We start from the raw sequence: 16,312 nt of genomic DNA on the forward strand, positions 1-16,312 counted from the left end.
GACTACTTGAGGAAGGTCTTCTTCTAAACAAGAGATAAGTGTATCATCTGATTTTACTGGGATATTTATGCTGGCAGTTCTCTTCAGAGGCGCTGTCAGTAATATGGAAAACTTGTTGTTTGTTTTAGATCTTATCCATATGGAGCCAGCAGTTCAAACAAACAACATAACCATATGAGCGAAGCTCAGCTTCCAGGAGGCACTCACATGTCGACTGTTTTGATGACTCATTTTCCAGAAGCAAAAAAATGTGTCATCCTGAATAGGCATTTTATGGCAGATAAGACACTGTCCCATTCACTGCCTTCAGAGAAGAGCTGTCACAGGTTCAGGTATGGTAGAGGTGTGGAAGGAGCAGAGTGGCCATATGAAACCGCCCCCAGACACTAATGTGCCTGTACCCAAAATTATGTCTCACCCTATGCCCTTTTTCAAATGGGGGGTTGGCTGAAGAGTCAAACACACAAACGAATTATGTGATCAAAAGAAATCAAACTAAAAACACTGAGCTCCATGCCCAGGTAAATCCGCTGGAATGGGAAGAAGTGACCTGGGTGCAACGCTTCACGGGCAATGCTTGCAAACTCTTTTCCAGAGCCTTTCAAAATGTCTTGCTCGGCTTTCAAATCAGCTCTTATTGTTCCGCGCCAGGTTTCAAAACAAAAGTGCCATACAAGCCCTTTGTGGGTATAAACACTGTTTAGAATGAATGCTCCTGACAACAGAACTGACTACATCCCACTATCCCTTAATGTTGTGAAAAACACCAAGTTTAGAAAATAAAAATGCTACAGTGTTCAGTACTACAGCCTACTGTAAATCACAGCCTCCTTCAACAACAACAACAACAAAAAAACACAAGCCTCATGTTATAGTATCAAACAAAGTATTTCCCACTATTCTGTTTCATAACCAGAAGGAAACAATATTATTTACATCTCAATATAAAATGAGGCTCAGATATATTGGTATTTGTGTTGCTGTGTGCACAGAACGAAAAAGAAAATAGCTGTACCAGTCTATTTTTTTTGGGGGGGGGAGGGAGTCAGGAAATCCCTAAATTAGACCTGAGCTATTACATGTACTTCATTGTTCCTTCCTCCGTCCCCTGGTTTTTATATCACCAAGCCTGATGAAGAGTCCTGGGTAACCTAAAAGCTTGCAGTTTTTTTTCCTGCCCTTTTGATTGTTCATAAAGACATTACCTAGCTGTGATGCTGCAACAAATACGATGGATCAGAATTTGAATGTGTAGATACATACCTACTTCTTAGAATTATGTAGGCTATAACAGAATCCATACAGGTCACTCTGAAACCCGTAAGCTTGCTTGAAGAGATAGACAGCCACTTTCAGTTGTAGGTTTATTAAAGCAAAGTAAAAACAAACAAACAAAACCAGAAAACAACATAATTTGATGAAATGAGGGAAGATACCAAGCCACTTCCACTGCAAGAGGTGAACTTTTATTTTTTATTTTTTAAAAAGGCCTTCTGTAGTTGTCCTCTGCTCATTCTTTTCAGGAAACTCAATATTAAGTACCTGAATTATGAAACTCCTTGAAGTTAAGCCCACTTCCTTTGACGTTTGCCTCCTACAAATGACACACACTATCCAACGCCCACCTGCCAACCTGTGAAAAGAGAACGGCTCTAGATCAATCCAACCTGCATCCACTTTAGTTCCAGCCAAAGATAAAACACCTTGTAGCTCACAAAGCAAATAAAATAAGCACTGACGTAAAAAGGAAGGGAAAAGACCATGAGGAAGTCCTTAGTCATCAGGAGGCTATGTCGTGATTTCAATTGCATTATTATCTTTTATTATTAACTTTCAAAAAGTGAGAGACAACTGGGGTGTGGGTTAAAAGACCATATGATGATGGAAATACATTTCTTAGAAATGAGAGAGGGGCTGCTACTGAATCATCCTCAAAGCAAATAATTTCACCAGTTTAGGAAAGCGAGTTTATCCAGTGAGGTTCGGGTCTTTGTCAACAAGAACTGACAAACTGGGCTGTCGGCTCATAAATGTGGAGGAAAACAGCAGCCTTCTTTTCTGCATGAAAGCTGGTGGTTTCATTTCTGCCTGTCTGAACGCCACCTTCCAGAAGGACGAAGCTGTGAAAGATAGTTTGGGCAATGAATTGTACTATGAAACAGTGCTAAGAGGCAGCTTGTTATGTCTCTGGACACTGGACGCCTCAAGGAGTTGCTACTCTTCTCTAGGGCTCCAGATGGGGAGACAAATCTCAAGGTAAGCAGCAGGTGGGAGTTTGATTGTTGTGTGTCAGGTGACCTTAAAGCCTGGGCACCCGTCTCTATCTGTTCCCAGCTGGCACAGTGGCTCACTGCAAAGATGTATGTATGTGTGTTGTAACTGCACAACATTAGTGCCCCACAAGTCAGGAACCAGCAAGGGAGACTGAGGAGAGCTGCTGGATCCACTCATTTGGGCCCATTTGGAGAAAGCCAGGGCACAGAATGCCTGTTGAGATAATAGCAATCTTGCATGCACTAACACTGAGTATCAGTGTGAGGGGGATTTTATGGCCTAAAGTGATTTTGTTTTGCCACTGCCTTCATTGATGGAGTTCTTTTCTCACTTGAGGCAAGCCCCCAACCCCTCTTCCTGTTTCTTTCTTTCTATACTGTATTTTGTTTTGTTAGTTTCCTCTGACCAAAAACTATGTAGCAGATGTGGAGGACGTCTCCTCTCCATAGCAATGACTCTGACTCATTGTTTTATTCTTTTTATTCTTCTGATTATAACTACAGACAGTAACTGTAAGTAAAGATACCTTATATTCTACTTCAAATGCTTTTTGTTTCATTATTAAAACATAAAGTGCTAGTCACTAAGGGAGGTGGTGGTGGTAAAATTGGACTGATCTCTGCACATTCCTCACTCTGATAACTACAAGGGAAATAACCAAATTCTCCAGGAGTTCTAGTGTCACAATGTTTGAGCCTGCTTGCTCAAATCCTGGCAGTAGTAAGAAAAAAAACTAATTGTGGGCAGGTGATATGGTTCTTCAGAAGCACCCTATTACCTTGTTAGTCAGATCATACACAGTTTCTAGACCCATTTATTCTTTCTGTGTTTATTTCTACAACTAGTTAGCCCAGAAGCGCTTGCCAGTCCCCCAATCTATTGTTAGACCTGTAATCTTCTGGATTTTCCCTACTTTTTTTTAAGTGTTGGGAAAAGTATGTCTGTATTTACTAATCAGTTGAAGACAAGAAGGGGAAAATAATTTGAAGCCACCACATAGAGAATTCAAACAGTCAATAGCCACAGACCAACTCTCCTCACTAATTCCAGTGGGATCTCTTGCTATTCAGGCCCATGTCCAAAGGGAAAAGTCTTTGCATATTACAACGTGTTTCTCCTGATCCCAGAAGGGCTGATTCTAGTGAAAAGATGCTGGCAAGCTGTGAATATAAATATAAATTATCTTAATACAAGATATAACTATGGGGGGGAATGTCTGGGTTTTGTAAATTGCTTTAATCTGCAAATTGGAATGGCATATACTTCCTGGTTTTTCTGATTTAAAAGGAGGGGGGAATAGCTGTTATTCTTTGTCTCTCTTATTCCTCTCCTCAGCTTGAGGAATGTACGTAGCTGTTGGGAATGAATAAGCAATCTAGTAGCAGCCACCACCAAGAAACACTATAGCGATGGGGGGGGCATATCTGCACAACCTAGTTATCTCAATCAAGCAATACTTATAGCTGCCATAGATCTTTCCCCTGGAATTCTTGGATTGATAACTTGCTGGAGAATTTAGGATTTTCTGCTGTGGTTCCTGGATGTCTGAACGCTAGCAGGGAACTCTGAGAAAGTTTCAAAGTACAAATCCCATTATTCCTAAAGATGTAGACCTAAGAGGGTGCAGCATTGAGCTAGTGTAACTTTGAGGTGCAGTAACTTTGATGGCCCAGATCTTCAGACTATGTGGAAGACATTTCTTCAGCCACTTAAGTATCTGAGGGGAATTAGCATAGTTCTCTCAAACCTTTCCTGTTGGCCTGATGTACTAGACAGGGAGAAATAAAAAATTCCAGAAATGATTGTTTCAAGGGCAAATACACCCCCTCCGTTCTCTTACAAAAACAAGGGAGGAAGGAAACACAATGTGCTTCCTTACAGGTGACACTGCTGCTATGTAGGCGACGTGATTCCCTCCTTCCCACAGAGACCTTTCAAGGGAGCATGACGTACTTTTCTTCATATATCACAAAGAGCTTTCTGATCAGAATACAGAATTAGTGACAACGAATTCCTCTTCTTCTGAGTTTTTCAGCCGGTTGTGCCAGCAGCAGGTACTTATGTTGTCCAAAAATAGTATCACTTTCATGAACTGCAACCTGAAATGAGTGTAATTATTTTTGTTCTGTGGTAAAAAAGTCTTTTAGTCATTATTCTGGGTTTTTAGCTGCAGCGGAGTTTCAGATTTTAGTACAGTCTGGGCAGGATGCTTTTCATTATTCCTGGCATTGGTTTTACTCCTGGTATTAATTATTCCTGGCCTAAGTACATTTGTTAATTTCATTAATTTGCAGGTTTGATAGATTTTTTTAAAAAAAAATGCAAGCCACCTTGGAATGGTTTGGAAATAAAAATAAAAATGGATTCTTTGGCAACTTTTTAAAAGCACTACTTATATCAGCCAGGCCTATAGACTCTTGGGAGAATACTTTTTTAATAACTTGGAATTATCTTGAGTCTTTGTACACTTGCCATGCAGCTCTTTATTGCTCTCATCTGGTCACGATGACATGATTAGCTTTGTACCTACGCTACAGAGTGAACACATAGCAAGGAAGCACAGATCGCTCACTTGTGATCCGCTTTGTCATCCTCTGTGACTCACAAAGGACGAAATAATGTCCCACCTCAGATGGAAATGATGAATGGATTGCAGTTTACTTACTGCCCTTTGGTCCAAATTCATGTTTGGATAATAAATGAAGAAATCCAGAAAGAGGCCTGTGGCGATCCCCCTTTGTGCCCTTGATATCTTTGGGCTCTACAAAGGTAAATACGCCCTTTTCGCTGCCACCAGGTATTCTCTTAATACCGATTCAAATCCCACACACATAGGAGCTGATCATATAATTTAGGAATCAAAGGGTTTGATCAAACATTCTTTTATTAATGAACAAAATCATAAGGAGAATCAAATATATAACTGGGTCAGGTATGCATATACAGTATTAAATCACGTATTCAGTCATTGGTATTTGTAAGAAAGTCCTTCTCCGGCGGGGGGAGCGCTAGTGGTGAAGGCGGGAAAAAGACGAGGAGGCTCCTCGGGATTTTCATTAACAATATTTTTATTACAAACAGTTCGCAACTCGTGCGAATCAAAAGGATCTTGCAACAGGTGATCCGGCAACAGATTATATTTCTTAGGGCGAACACTAAGTGGAACATCAGGATCCCCTAATAGGGAGCTGGCCCAAACTTCTCGCGGTCCGTCATCTGCCTTATGGGCGCGCTCTTCACCGCGCACACCGTGCCGCAGCACGGATGGCGGGCCCAATCGCCCTCCAAAGGCTTCTTCTGGAACTCCGGGCCAGGACGAATTACCCGCCGCCCCCCTCCAGGGTAATTCAGGGGGAAAACCGATACCTTCCATTCGAGAGGTTCAATGCCTCTGCCCTTGGCCCCTGTGGCTACTGGGTCTGGGAGCAGTCCACCTCCTGTCATCAAGTTGGGGAATCCCGGGGTTACATCAGTCCCTTGGCTTATTCCGAGAATGGGTTCCGTTTGCACCCCTCGGTGCCTAGGTCTGTCCGGGTTTAGATCCGTCCAGGTTCTAAAATCGCGCGCGCTTTTTTCCTCTTTTATCTCCTCCCATATAATTAAATCCAACTCCTCCCCTCCTTCTTCTACAAGACACACCTCCGCAGCTTTTTCAGTCAGTATCTCCGTTTGATCTAACTCTATTAACACCCCTTCCACACATCCTCCTTCCTCTACGTCTTCTTTCCCACCAGAGGACGGCACACTGCCTTCAGCTCCTTCACACGCCCCCCCTTCCGAGTGGGCCGTCCTCTTCTCCGCATCAGGTTCCCCACTGTCCTGTCGAGAGAAATAGTCCGCGTTAGAATGGGCCGCACCCTTCTTCTATTGCACCTGGAAAGAATAAGGTTGTAAGCTTAGATACCACCTAGTGAGCCTTGGATTAGTATCTTTCATGCGGTTGAGCCACTGTAAGGGAGCATGATCCGTTACTAGAAGAAAGGGGGCTCCCAATAGATAATACCGTAAGGCATGTATCGCCCACTTAACCGCCAAAGCCTCCTTTTCGATGGTGGCATATTTCCTTTCCCGATCGCTCAATTTCTTACTTAAATACATTATAGGATATTCTATCTCTCCCTTCTTTTGGGACAATACCGCCCCCAAACCTCTGTCTGACGCATCTGTCTGTAAAATGAATGGAATAGAAAAATCAGGGGCAAAGTGACTCGGTAAGGAGGACAACACCCCCTTTAACTCTTCGAAAGCTCTCTGTTTCAACGGGCCCCATTCTAGATGCCCTTTTTCCTTTTTCGCGTTAGATCAGTGAGTGGTGATGCCACTTCTGCAAAATGAGGCACAAACTGTCTATAATACCCTGCTAGCCCTAGAAATTGTTGTACCTCCTTTTTATCACGCGGGACAGTCCAAGACACCACCTTGTCTACCTTATCCGAGACTGGTTGAATCTTCCCTCCTTCTATGCGGAACCCTAGAAATTTAACTCCTTTCCTAGCTACTTTGCATTTGGAGGGATTGATCTTCAACCCCGCCTTCCCTATCTCTCTTAACACCTTTCTAAGGTGATCCATATGTTCCTCCCAAGTTTTACTGTATATCAATATATCGTCGATATATGCTCCCGAGAAATCTTTCATCGGTTCTAATATCTGATCCATTAGCCTCTGAAAGGTGGCGTCTGCTCCATGTAACCCGAAGGGCATCTTTTTAAAATGGAACAGCCCCTTTGGGGTGACAAATGCAGTTTTCTCCCTGTCTTCTTCACGTAACGGAATTTGCCAGTAACCTTTAGTGAGGTCCAGGGAGGTCAGGTAGACCAGTGGTTCTTAACCATTTTGAAAGCAATGCCCCCTTGAGCCATTGAGGAAGTTATCATCGCCCCTTCCCTGAGGTGATGATAACCTACCTACCTACCTACCTACCTACCTACCTACCTACCTACCTACCTACCTACCTACCTACCTACCTACCTACCTACCTACCTACCTACCTACCTACCTAGTCTCCCTCCCCACCCGGGTGTGAGGCAGCGCTTCACGGGGCAAGGATGAGGACCCAAGAGACCCTTTCCTTCCATCCAATCCACACTCAGTGCTCCCCTAAAAGAAAAAGGCGAGACGTGGCAGGTAGAAAGAGCTGGATCACCTGGCGGCAGCAGCAGCAGCACTGGATCTACTGCCAGCACTGCGGCTGCAGTCGCTTTCACAGGTTTGGCTCGCTCCAGTGCCCCCCTACCACCCCCCTTCTGTTCTTTCGCCCCCACACCGCCCCTTTTCATTCTACTGCCCCCCTGAAAAATGAAATCGCCCCCTGGGGGGCATTATTGCCCACGTTAAGAACCACTGAGGTAGACGGACCCTCCCAGCCTTTCTAATAGATCATCCACCCTGGGCATCGGATAAGCGTCGAATTTAGACATCTCGTTAAGCCGTCTAAAATCGATGCACACTCTTACCTGCCCGTCTGGCTTGGGCACTAAGACAGGATAGCTCCGCCACGGGCTACGGGAGGGCTCTATTACACCTAGTCTCTCCATCTCCTCTACCTCTGCGTTGATGGTGTCCCTAAGATGATATGGCCAGGTGCGGTCTCCCATTCTGGCCACCATTCCCGGGGGCGTATGTATCTCATGTTGAATCAAATTGGTCTCGCCTGGTATGCCTGAGAATACTTCTTCAAACTCCTTTTCCAAGTTTCTCAAATCTCGTTGTTGATACTCCTCTAACATTTCATCCACCTCCAAGCACAAATCTTTATTTAGGCACATGCGGGCCTCCGGTCCAAATTCCTCTCCTACTTCTCCCCAAAGGGCCTCTCTTTCTTTCCACTCTTTCAATAAGTTAACGTGGAAGATCCCATTCTTCTTTGTCTTGTCTGGCATATATATTTCATAATCTACAGGGCCCACTTTCCTTACTACCTCATAAGGGCCTTGCCACGTAGCAAACAGCTTAGCTTGTTCAGCATGCATTAGGAGCAAGACCTTTTGGCCTGGTTGAAATTCCCTCACTTTCACTTTCTGGTCATATCTCCTTTTCTGTCCTTCTTGGGCAGTTCTCAAATGCTCCTTTGCAATGCCCAAGACAGTTCTCAAATTATCTCTCATCTCCATCACATGTTGCACCGTAATATGGGCATCATCCTCCCCTTCTTCCCATTTGTCTTTCACCAAATCCAGAATGCCCCGAGGATTCCAACCATACATTAACTCGAAAGGAGAGAAACCCGTAGACGCTTGTGGCACCTCCCTAATGGCAAACATAAGTGGTGCTATTAACACATGCCACCTCTTAGGTTTTTCCATAACCAACTTTCTCAACATACCCTTGAGCGTTTTATTAAAACGCTCCACTAAGCCATTGGTTTGCGGGTGATAGACGGCGGTATGGATTGGTTTGACCTCTAGGAGGCGCCACATCTCTCTTAACGTGTTGCTCATAAAATTGGTTCCTTGATCAGTTATGACTTCTTTAGGAAAACCGAGCCGTGAAAATATCAGCATCAGTTCTCGCGCAATTACTTTGGCTGTTGTGGACCTCAGAGGTATAGCCTCTGGGTACCGGGTCGCATAATCTACCAGGACTAATATGTGGGTATGTCCCCCGGCTGACTTTACCAGCGGCCCTACTATATCAAGGCCAATCCGTTGAAAGGGTTGATCCATAAGGGGCATCGGTATCAATTCTGCACCTTTAGAGGGTCGTTTTTGTGTCTTTTGACATTGGGGACAGGTGGCACAATACTCCCTGACCTCTTTATCTATCTCTGGCCACCAAAACCTTTGTTTTATTCGCGCCCCCATTTTCTCCTCTGCCAAATGCCCAGCCAAGGGTATGTCATGGGCTAACTCCAATACTTTTCTGCGCCATTTCAGGGGTACCACCAGCCTCTTTTCTCCCTCTTTTTCCACCCAATACAACAGACCCCTGTCCAACTCCCATCCCGTTTGACCCTTTAACGTGGTTCCCACCGGTTGCGCTGCCAGCAACGGCTCCCGAAGCGATGCGTCATCCTGCTGCATCAGCCTCATTTGTTCCCGCGACGTACGCTGCAAAAAATCGGACTGATCTTCAGCCTTTTCAAGTTCACCTTGCAAGCCCTCTTTGATCTTCCCCACATCTCTGGACCCAACCCAATCTCTCCCCAATAGCATTTCCCTTGATAACCCAGGTACCACTCCAATATTCATCCTCCTTTCGTCCTTTCCTACTTTCACCGTGGCCCATAAAGTCAGATATTTCTTCACATCCCCATGGATGCAGCGAACAGTCAATCCTTCCTGTTTTTTCTCTCCTGGTAAGTCCCGTACCAGCGTTTTAGCACATCCCGTGTCTATTAAGGCTCTTTTCCGCTCCCCATTCACCCACGCTTCCACCTCCCACCTTTCTGAAGATTCCGTTTTAGGGGGAGGGGGTCTGTCCAATAGCCCCACCCATGAACAATCAGCCCCCGGACAATTTTTTTTTACGTGGCTAGGAACCCCGCAGGCGAAACAGATGGGGCGTCCTTCTTTGCTCTCGCGTACCCCAGCTCCCGGAGTGTAAATAGGGCGCCCATCCTTGCCCTCTCTCCATCCCGTCCCGGGAGCATAGATCCGTTGGTCTACTGTTACCGGGCGCACTGATTTAGGTCCAAACGGCTCGAACATTTTTCCCTTGGATTTCTGCGTTCCACTCTGCTCTGCAGCCGACCGCGCAATAAAGTTTGGAACCGAAAGCGAAGCCTCTCCGCCGCGTGGTTTAGCTTTCTCCGCCCACTGGGTGTTTCCTTCCTTTGCAGCCTCGTCTGTCAAGCAGTAATCCTCCAATAAGGAAATCGCTTTTTCCAATGTCTTAGGGTTGTTGCGTTGGAGCCAGCTTTTCGCGCCGGTTCCCAGTGTTTGAACCAGCTGCTCTAGGACGACCAGATCTACTATTCGCTCGCTGTCTTCTCCACTGGGTTTCAACCACCTTAGTGCATTCGCCCTCATTCGTTGGGCTATGGTGCGCGGGTGGGAGCCCGGCTTCCATTTGAGTTCCCTCAACCTTTTACGATAAGTCTCTTCTGTCAGGTTCAAAGTACACAATATTGCCTTTTTTACCAATTCATATTGCACAGCTTCCTGGGCACTCAAAGTGTCCACTACTTCTTGTAATAACCCCGTGAGGCATGGGATCAGAATAAGTGTCCATTGTTCTTTCGGCCATCCTGCTGCTACAGCCACCCTTTCAAAGGTATGCAAATACGCCTCGGGGTCGTCAGAATTCGTCATCTTTTGCATACGGATGGGGGCTGGTCCTGCTATCAAACCCCCTCTCACTGCCGCCGCCGGTCTCTCTATTTTCTCCTCCTCTGACCCTTGCCTCCTTACTTGTCTAGCCATCAACGTTTGCTGCTCCACTAAATTCTCTATCAACCTTGCTTGCCGGTCCATAGACTCACGTAGTTTCAGCCATTCCTCGTTTCCCGCCTTCTGCGCGGCCCCCGCCCCACGTTGGGCGCCAGTGTAAGAAAGTCCTTCTCCGGCGGGGGGAGCGCTAGTGGCGAAGGCGGGAAAAAGACGAGGAGGCTCCTCGGGATTTTCATTAACAATATTTTTATTACAAACAGTTCGCAACTCGCGCGAATCAAAAGGATCTTGCAACAGGTGATCCGGCAACAGATTATATTTCTTAGGGCGGACACTAAGTGGAACATCAGGATCCCCTAATAGGGAGCTGGCCCAAACTTCTCGCGGTCCGTCATCTGCCTTATGGGCGCGCTCCTCACCGCGCACACCGTGCCGCAGCACGGATGGCGGGCCCAATCGCCCTCCAAAGGCTTCTTCTGGAACTCCGGGCCAGGACGAATTACCCGCCGCCCCCCTCCAGGGTAATTCAGGGGGAAAACCGATACCTTCCATTCGAGAGGTTCAATGCCTCTGCCCTTGGCCCCTGTGGCTACTGGGTCTGGGAGCAGTCCACCTCCTGTCATCAAGTTGGGGAATCCCGGGGTTACATCAGTCCCTTGGCTTATTCCGAGAATGGGTTCCGTTTGCACCCCTCGGTGCCTAGGTCTGTCCGGGTTTAGATCCGTCCAGGTTCTAAAATCGCGCGCGCTTTTTCCCTCTTTTATCTCCTCCCATATAATTAAATCCAACTCCTCCCCTCCTTCTTCTACAAGACACACCTCCGCAGCTTTTTCAGTCAGTATCTCCGTTTGATCTAACTCTATTAACACCCCTTCCACACATCCTCCTTCCTCTACGTCTTCTTTCCCACCAGAGGACAGCACACTGCCTTCAGCTCCTTCACAGTATTCCTTATGTTATGCTTATGTGTTCATTCTTGCTTGTTCAATATATTTTACTCTTTCAATTTCCTTATCGTTTCCTAAAGCCTAGTACTCTCTCCACATCTCCTTGTCCCTACTTCTCTCTATCCCTGTCTTATTCCAACTCTCTGTCTCTTCCAGCTGCCTTAACTGTCATTCTGACTCCGCCCCTCCTGCTCTATCTTCTGATTGACATGTAGGAATGACGTCATCTCTTGGGTTCCACTACAAGGCCCATCTCCCATCTTGGGTTGCTGTCAGTTCACAGAGTTCACGTTAGAACTGCCAGTTTAGCAGCTGTCAAGGCCCTGAGAGTTATGGGGACTAAAACCAAAGGTCAGTAGGTGGGGGCTTTGCAATGTCACCGAGGAAGGGATGCCGGTCACTAATGGCCCGGAAGCAACTTGCTATTTCTAATGAAGAAACAAGTTCTCCAAAGTCGGGAGGCTTGGAAGCTGTAGGTTGAGAGAGAAAGTCGGATGTAGGGTTTTTTTGTGCTTCACGATTCCGGGAGACAAAACTTCAGGTTCCTTTTCAGTTGCGAGCCTGTGTCTTAACAAAACCACGTCATTACTCCTGGTCTCAAAAAACACCTCTCTAAAGCAGGCGTAACACCATCTACTATCTCTTGAAAAAAAACAACCATCTTCACCACCAGTGTTGTGATTGCCAAAAGAAAGAGAAAAACAGCCTGAATGTTTCAGGAGAATGAGTCAGGGTCACTGTGACTCACATCAGACCCACCAGGATGCTTTAGACTTTAGCATCAGATATTGGGGAGGGGGAGGCTTTGCAGTGGTTAGAGGAAGACGTCCTCCGCAAATCTGTAAAAATACCATTATTGAATCATCTCCGAAATGAGGGGGAGGTGAAGGTGTACAAATGACTTCATCTTTGTGCCGGAATTTACAATTGCTTATTATAAAGCGAGACTAGGGATGTCCATTTGGATTCAGAAATATTTGGAATTCACTGAATAATGCCGTATTCGGATAGTTCTGAATAAATCCAATTTTGATAGTTCTGAATATCTGCAATAACAATTCTTAATATTCAAAGTCCCAATTATTCCTACAGATTAGAAGACAAAAATCTGATAATTATGTCTGTCTGCTCCAGTGAAATCTAGAAGCAGACACAGACATCCAAAGGTGTTTTTTTTTTTTTTACATTGGTTCTTTTCAATTTCAGGGTGGGAATAGCTACTTATAAATCTTTACAGCATTAGCTGTTAGGATATGCTCTGGTGCAAGCCTGCACTGCAGCAGTTTTCCCTGTATTAAATAATTACATTTATATACCGCCCATCTGGCTATTAAGGCCATAAATATACCACAATAACAGAATAAATAATAGCCACAAAACATAACCACAATTAACTAAGCATATCAGTCAATTAAGAAACGTGAAAACAATTAATTAATGTAAAATTAAATAAGCAAGAGTACATAATAAAATACTGAATGACCTTTCCCAAATATTAAAGAACAAATTTACTAGACATTTTGAATTTTCTTTACCATCTGGCAGATATCCTTTAATTTGTATTCCTGCACTGAACAGGGGGTCGGACTCAATGGCCTTAGAGGCCCCCTTCCAACTCCATCATTCTATGATTCTATGGTGGAGTAGCTTAAGAGCTAAAAGAACCTCTGCCCTCTGTTGATGTAACATCTAGAAAGAGCAGTCCGAATAACCATGTTTTAAGAAGTCTCTTAAAAATCCCCAGTGAAGGGGCCATGAATGTAAGTCGAGGGTTCCTTTTCTGAACCCTCAATTTACATTTATATTCTCTACATCTCATTGTATATTGTTTATTTAATGCAGTTGTAAATAAGATTTAGGATTAATAGATTCATAGATGAATATGTTATAAATCAACAGGGAAATATTAGAGGAGATTTAAGTCCCTTTGTGGTCTATCCAGCAGGGGAACAAGAGCCTGTTATATATAGACAGATGCATATACTGTATTCATATACTGTATATGTATTTTTATCTCTGTGTTTACGTGTATGATTTTCATTGGGAGGTTTTGTATTCTGCTGTAGCAGAATTCTGTTCTGAAAGGTGGTTGTGCTAGAAGTAGTAGGCCCTTAAGGAAGGCTGCAGGCATGCTGCCTCCTCCCACTGCAACAGCTTGTTCAGTGCTGACACTATGAAACAGGAGTAGGCAGGAGTACATGAGGTGTGTGTGTGTGTGTGTGTGTGTGTGTGTGTGCGTGCGTGCGTGCGCGCGCCTGCCTGCCTGCCTGCCTGCCTGCCTGCCTGCCTGCCTACCAGCCAGCCAAGGAGATGGCCGAGACACCTCTAGTTCAAAGTGGGGCAGATACAAGCAAGCCTCAGATTTGTTCTAGTGACATCTTTGTGCCACGTAGGAAGGGAAGCCAGGGCGTAAGCGGCAAAAAAAGATAGCGAAGGCATTTTTCTCCCAGATAGAGAAGGAATGGCACCCGTACTCAGGCTGACACGGTCAGCTTGGGCAGCAGCAGTACTTTTGTGGCTAGGAAAGAGATTTATGAAAAGCATGAAACACGGTGTGCCATATTCATACACTTGTCCCACTTGTCATGCACTTGTCCTACCAGCGGCCAGAACTAGTAGTGATGACATGTTAGCTATCCCAGTTAGAAGCCTGCAGTCAAACACCGGAGCTCCCAAAAAGTGAGAAAAAGGAGCAACTCAGAGAAATTGAGCTATTGATTATAAACATCTAAATTACATGTTATAAACAGAGTGGAAACATTTGCTGCCAAAGCCACTAGGAGGGAGAGAGGAGGAAGAAAAAGAGGGAGGGGGCCAGAAAGAGGGGGAACCAGCAATGTCTCAGACCCCATAGGTCAACTCTTATGGGCAGAGTCCCTTAAAAACCCAGATCACGACCAGTCCCAAGCAAGAAGGTCTGGGAATCATTTGAGGGTTTCTACCCGCCCAACCCAGAGAGAGCCGGACAAAGCATCCGAGAGATCAGGCCCCAAGCTCAATGCTGAGTGTCAGCCTTCCACATCCTTGCCTGTTGTGAGGGACCTTTTGGATTGTAAGAATTAGGAGTTGAAGAAAAGGCCTCTGAAGGAAGGCATCGAGTTGAATGTTGGAATAAAACATAATCCATTGTTGGAAATAAAGGATTTATCTTTAATACAAGAAAAGGGTGTGCCATCTTTTGTGGCAGGTATGATTACAGAGGAGGTGGGTGGACTAAAAAGGGGTCATGGGGGGGCTGGCCAAGGTGGCAGCGGGACTCTAGTCTTGCCCACCAATTCATGTGCCCAGTGAGAGACAGAGTTCTCTCAGCCTGGAACCTGGCTCGGTAGAAAAACTTCGCTTGGTTAAGGCCAACCTGCTATTGCTGGGCTTCCCAGAATCCCCCCTTGAAGTAAGAGAGAACGGCCCGCTCTGCTCACAGGACGAGGGAGGCCATGTTTCAATCTGGTATCCTCTCCTTCCGCCCCTTTCCTTCTTCCGTCTGCTACTCCAAGATTGTCCTCCCTCCCTCAACTCTGCCGTGCCCCATGCTGCGGGCACAGTTCCCACCCACCACCGGCGGTCTGCGGCTCCAGCCTGCCTGCCAGGGCATTTGCCCATCCACTCCCCGGGCTGATCCGCCTCCCGCTTCCCCATGGCCACTGGCATTTCCTGCTGGCATCCCCATTGCTCAGGGTTCAGCCAGAATGCCCGTTCCAGTCCTTTCCCGACACCTCGGCACGGCTGGCTGTTGGTGGGCACTCTTTCTGTTTGGCACAATCATGGGGAAGGTGTCAGAGGAGGACCCAGAGAAACCCTTTTAAAAAGGTTTTGCCTGTTTGTGCATACAGCGGATGGAGTGGTGGACTAGGAAACCGGAGACCTGGGTTCAAATCCCCATATGGCCATGGAGACTCACTGGTGAGGGGCAGTTACTCCTTAAATATTTTGTGTAACTTGGAAACTTTCCTAGGTGAGAACACATACAACTAAACATCCCGGAGGTTTGCCTTCTGGCTTTTCAAGCATTCCCTTGCAACACAAACAGAGCAATGCATTCTTGTCTGATCAGGCAGAAGTCCCAATGTATTTCTTTCATTTATTTCTTTGACTAAGGACATTCAGCATTTTCCCAAAACAGAATGCTAGACAAAAAGATTAAAACCAGGTAGAGACAAATCACAAAAATTACAGCACTAAGAAGCTACTCATTTTTTAAAAACAAAGCCAATTTTAACATGCACCAATGAAATGATCATGCTCCCACCAGCGAAATGCCTCTTGCTCAGCAGACAGCAGGTGTCCAAAGGCCTGTCTGAATATAAAGGTCTTTCCCCTTCCAGGAGAAGTACAACAGGTTGGGCACCAGCCTAGCCTCCCGAAGCAAGGAGCTCCATAGCTTGCAAGCAGCTGCTTGATGTTTAATCCCGGGAAAGAGGCAGACATTTGGGGCCAGACCTAAGTGAAGTTAGGATGGTCAGATGCCAAAGAGAACAGCGCTCCTGTTACGTCTGATGTTAAGGCTGGCACCTTTAGGTCTTCAGCAAACCCCCCAAGTCCTCAGCAGTGCCCATGGCGCTTGTTGCAGGCATTCGGTCACAGGTACCCCTCCATGGCACTAATGCCGCTTGCTGCAGTCACTTGTCCCGGCCGTCCTGATGCCAGGCACTATCTTGTGAAATCCAACACAGGAGCCATCTGCCGTATAACCAAACTAGTATTTGTTCCCATGTTCGCTCTGTCCCATTAATTGCCAATGGGGAAAACATTCACCAAGAGGGGG

General features: G+C 45.8%; 1 long non-coding RNA gene across 1 annotated transcript; it reads right to left on the reverse strand.

The window, feature by feature from the left end:
* Positions 1-519: 519 nt before the first annotated feature.
* Positions 520-10,628, reverse strand: LOC140703661 (uncharacterized). Its single transcript, XR_013545209.1, has 2 exons — positions 9,245-10,628; positions 520-6,093 (listed from the first exon to the last, which is right to left on the reverse strand). It is a non-coding gene; the product is annotated as an uncharacterized LOC140703661 (long non-coding RNA).
* Between the last annotated feature and the right edge of the window lie 5,684 nt (positions 10,629-16,312).

Source organism: Pogona vitticeps, chromosome 1 (assembly GCF_051106095.1).
Source record: "Pogona vitticeps strain Pit_001003342236 chromosome 1, PviZW2.1, whole genome shotgun sequence".
In the NCBI taxonomy this organism is placed as follows: Eukaryota; Metazoa; Chordata; class Lepidosauria; order Squamata; family Agamidae; genus Pogona; species Pogona vitticeps.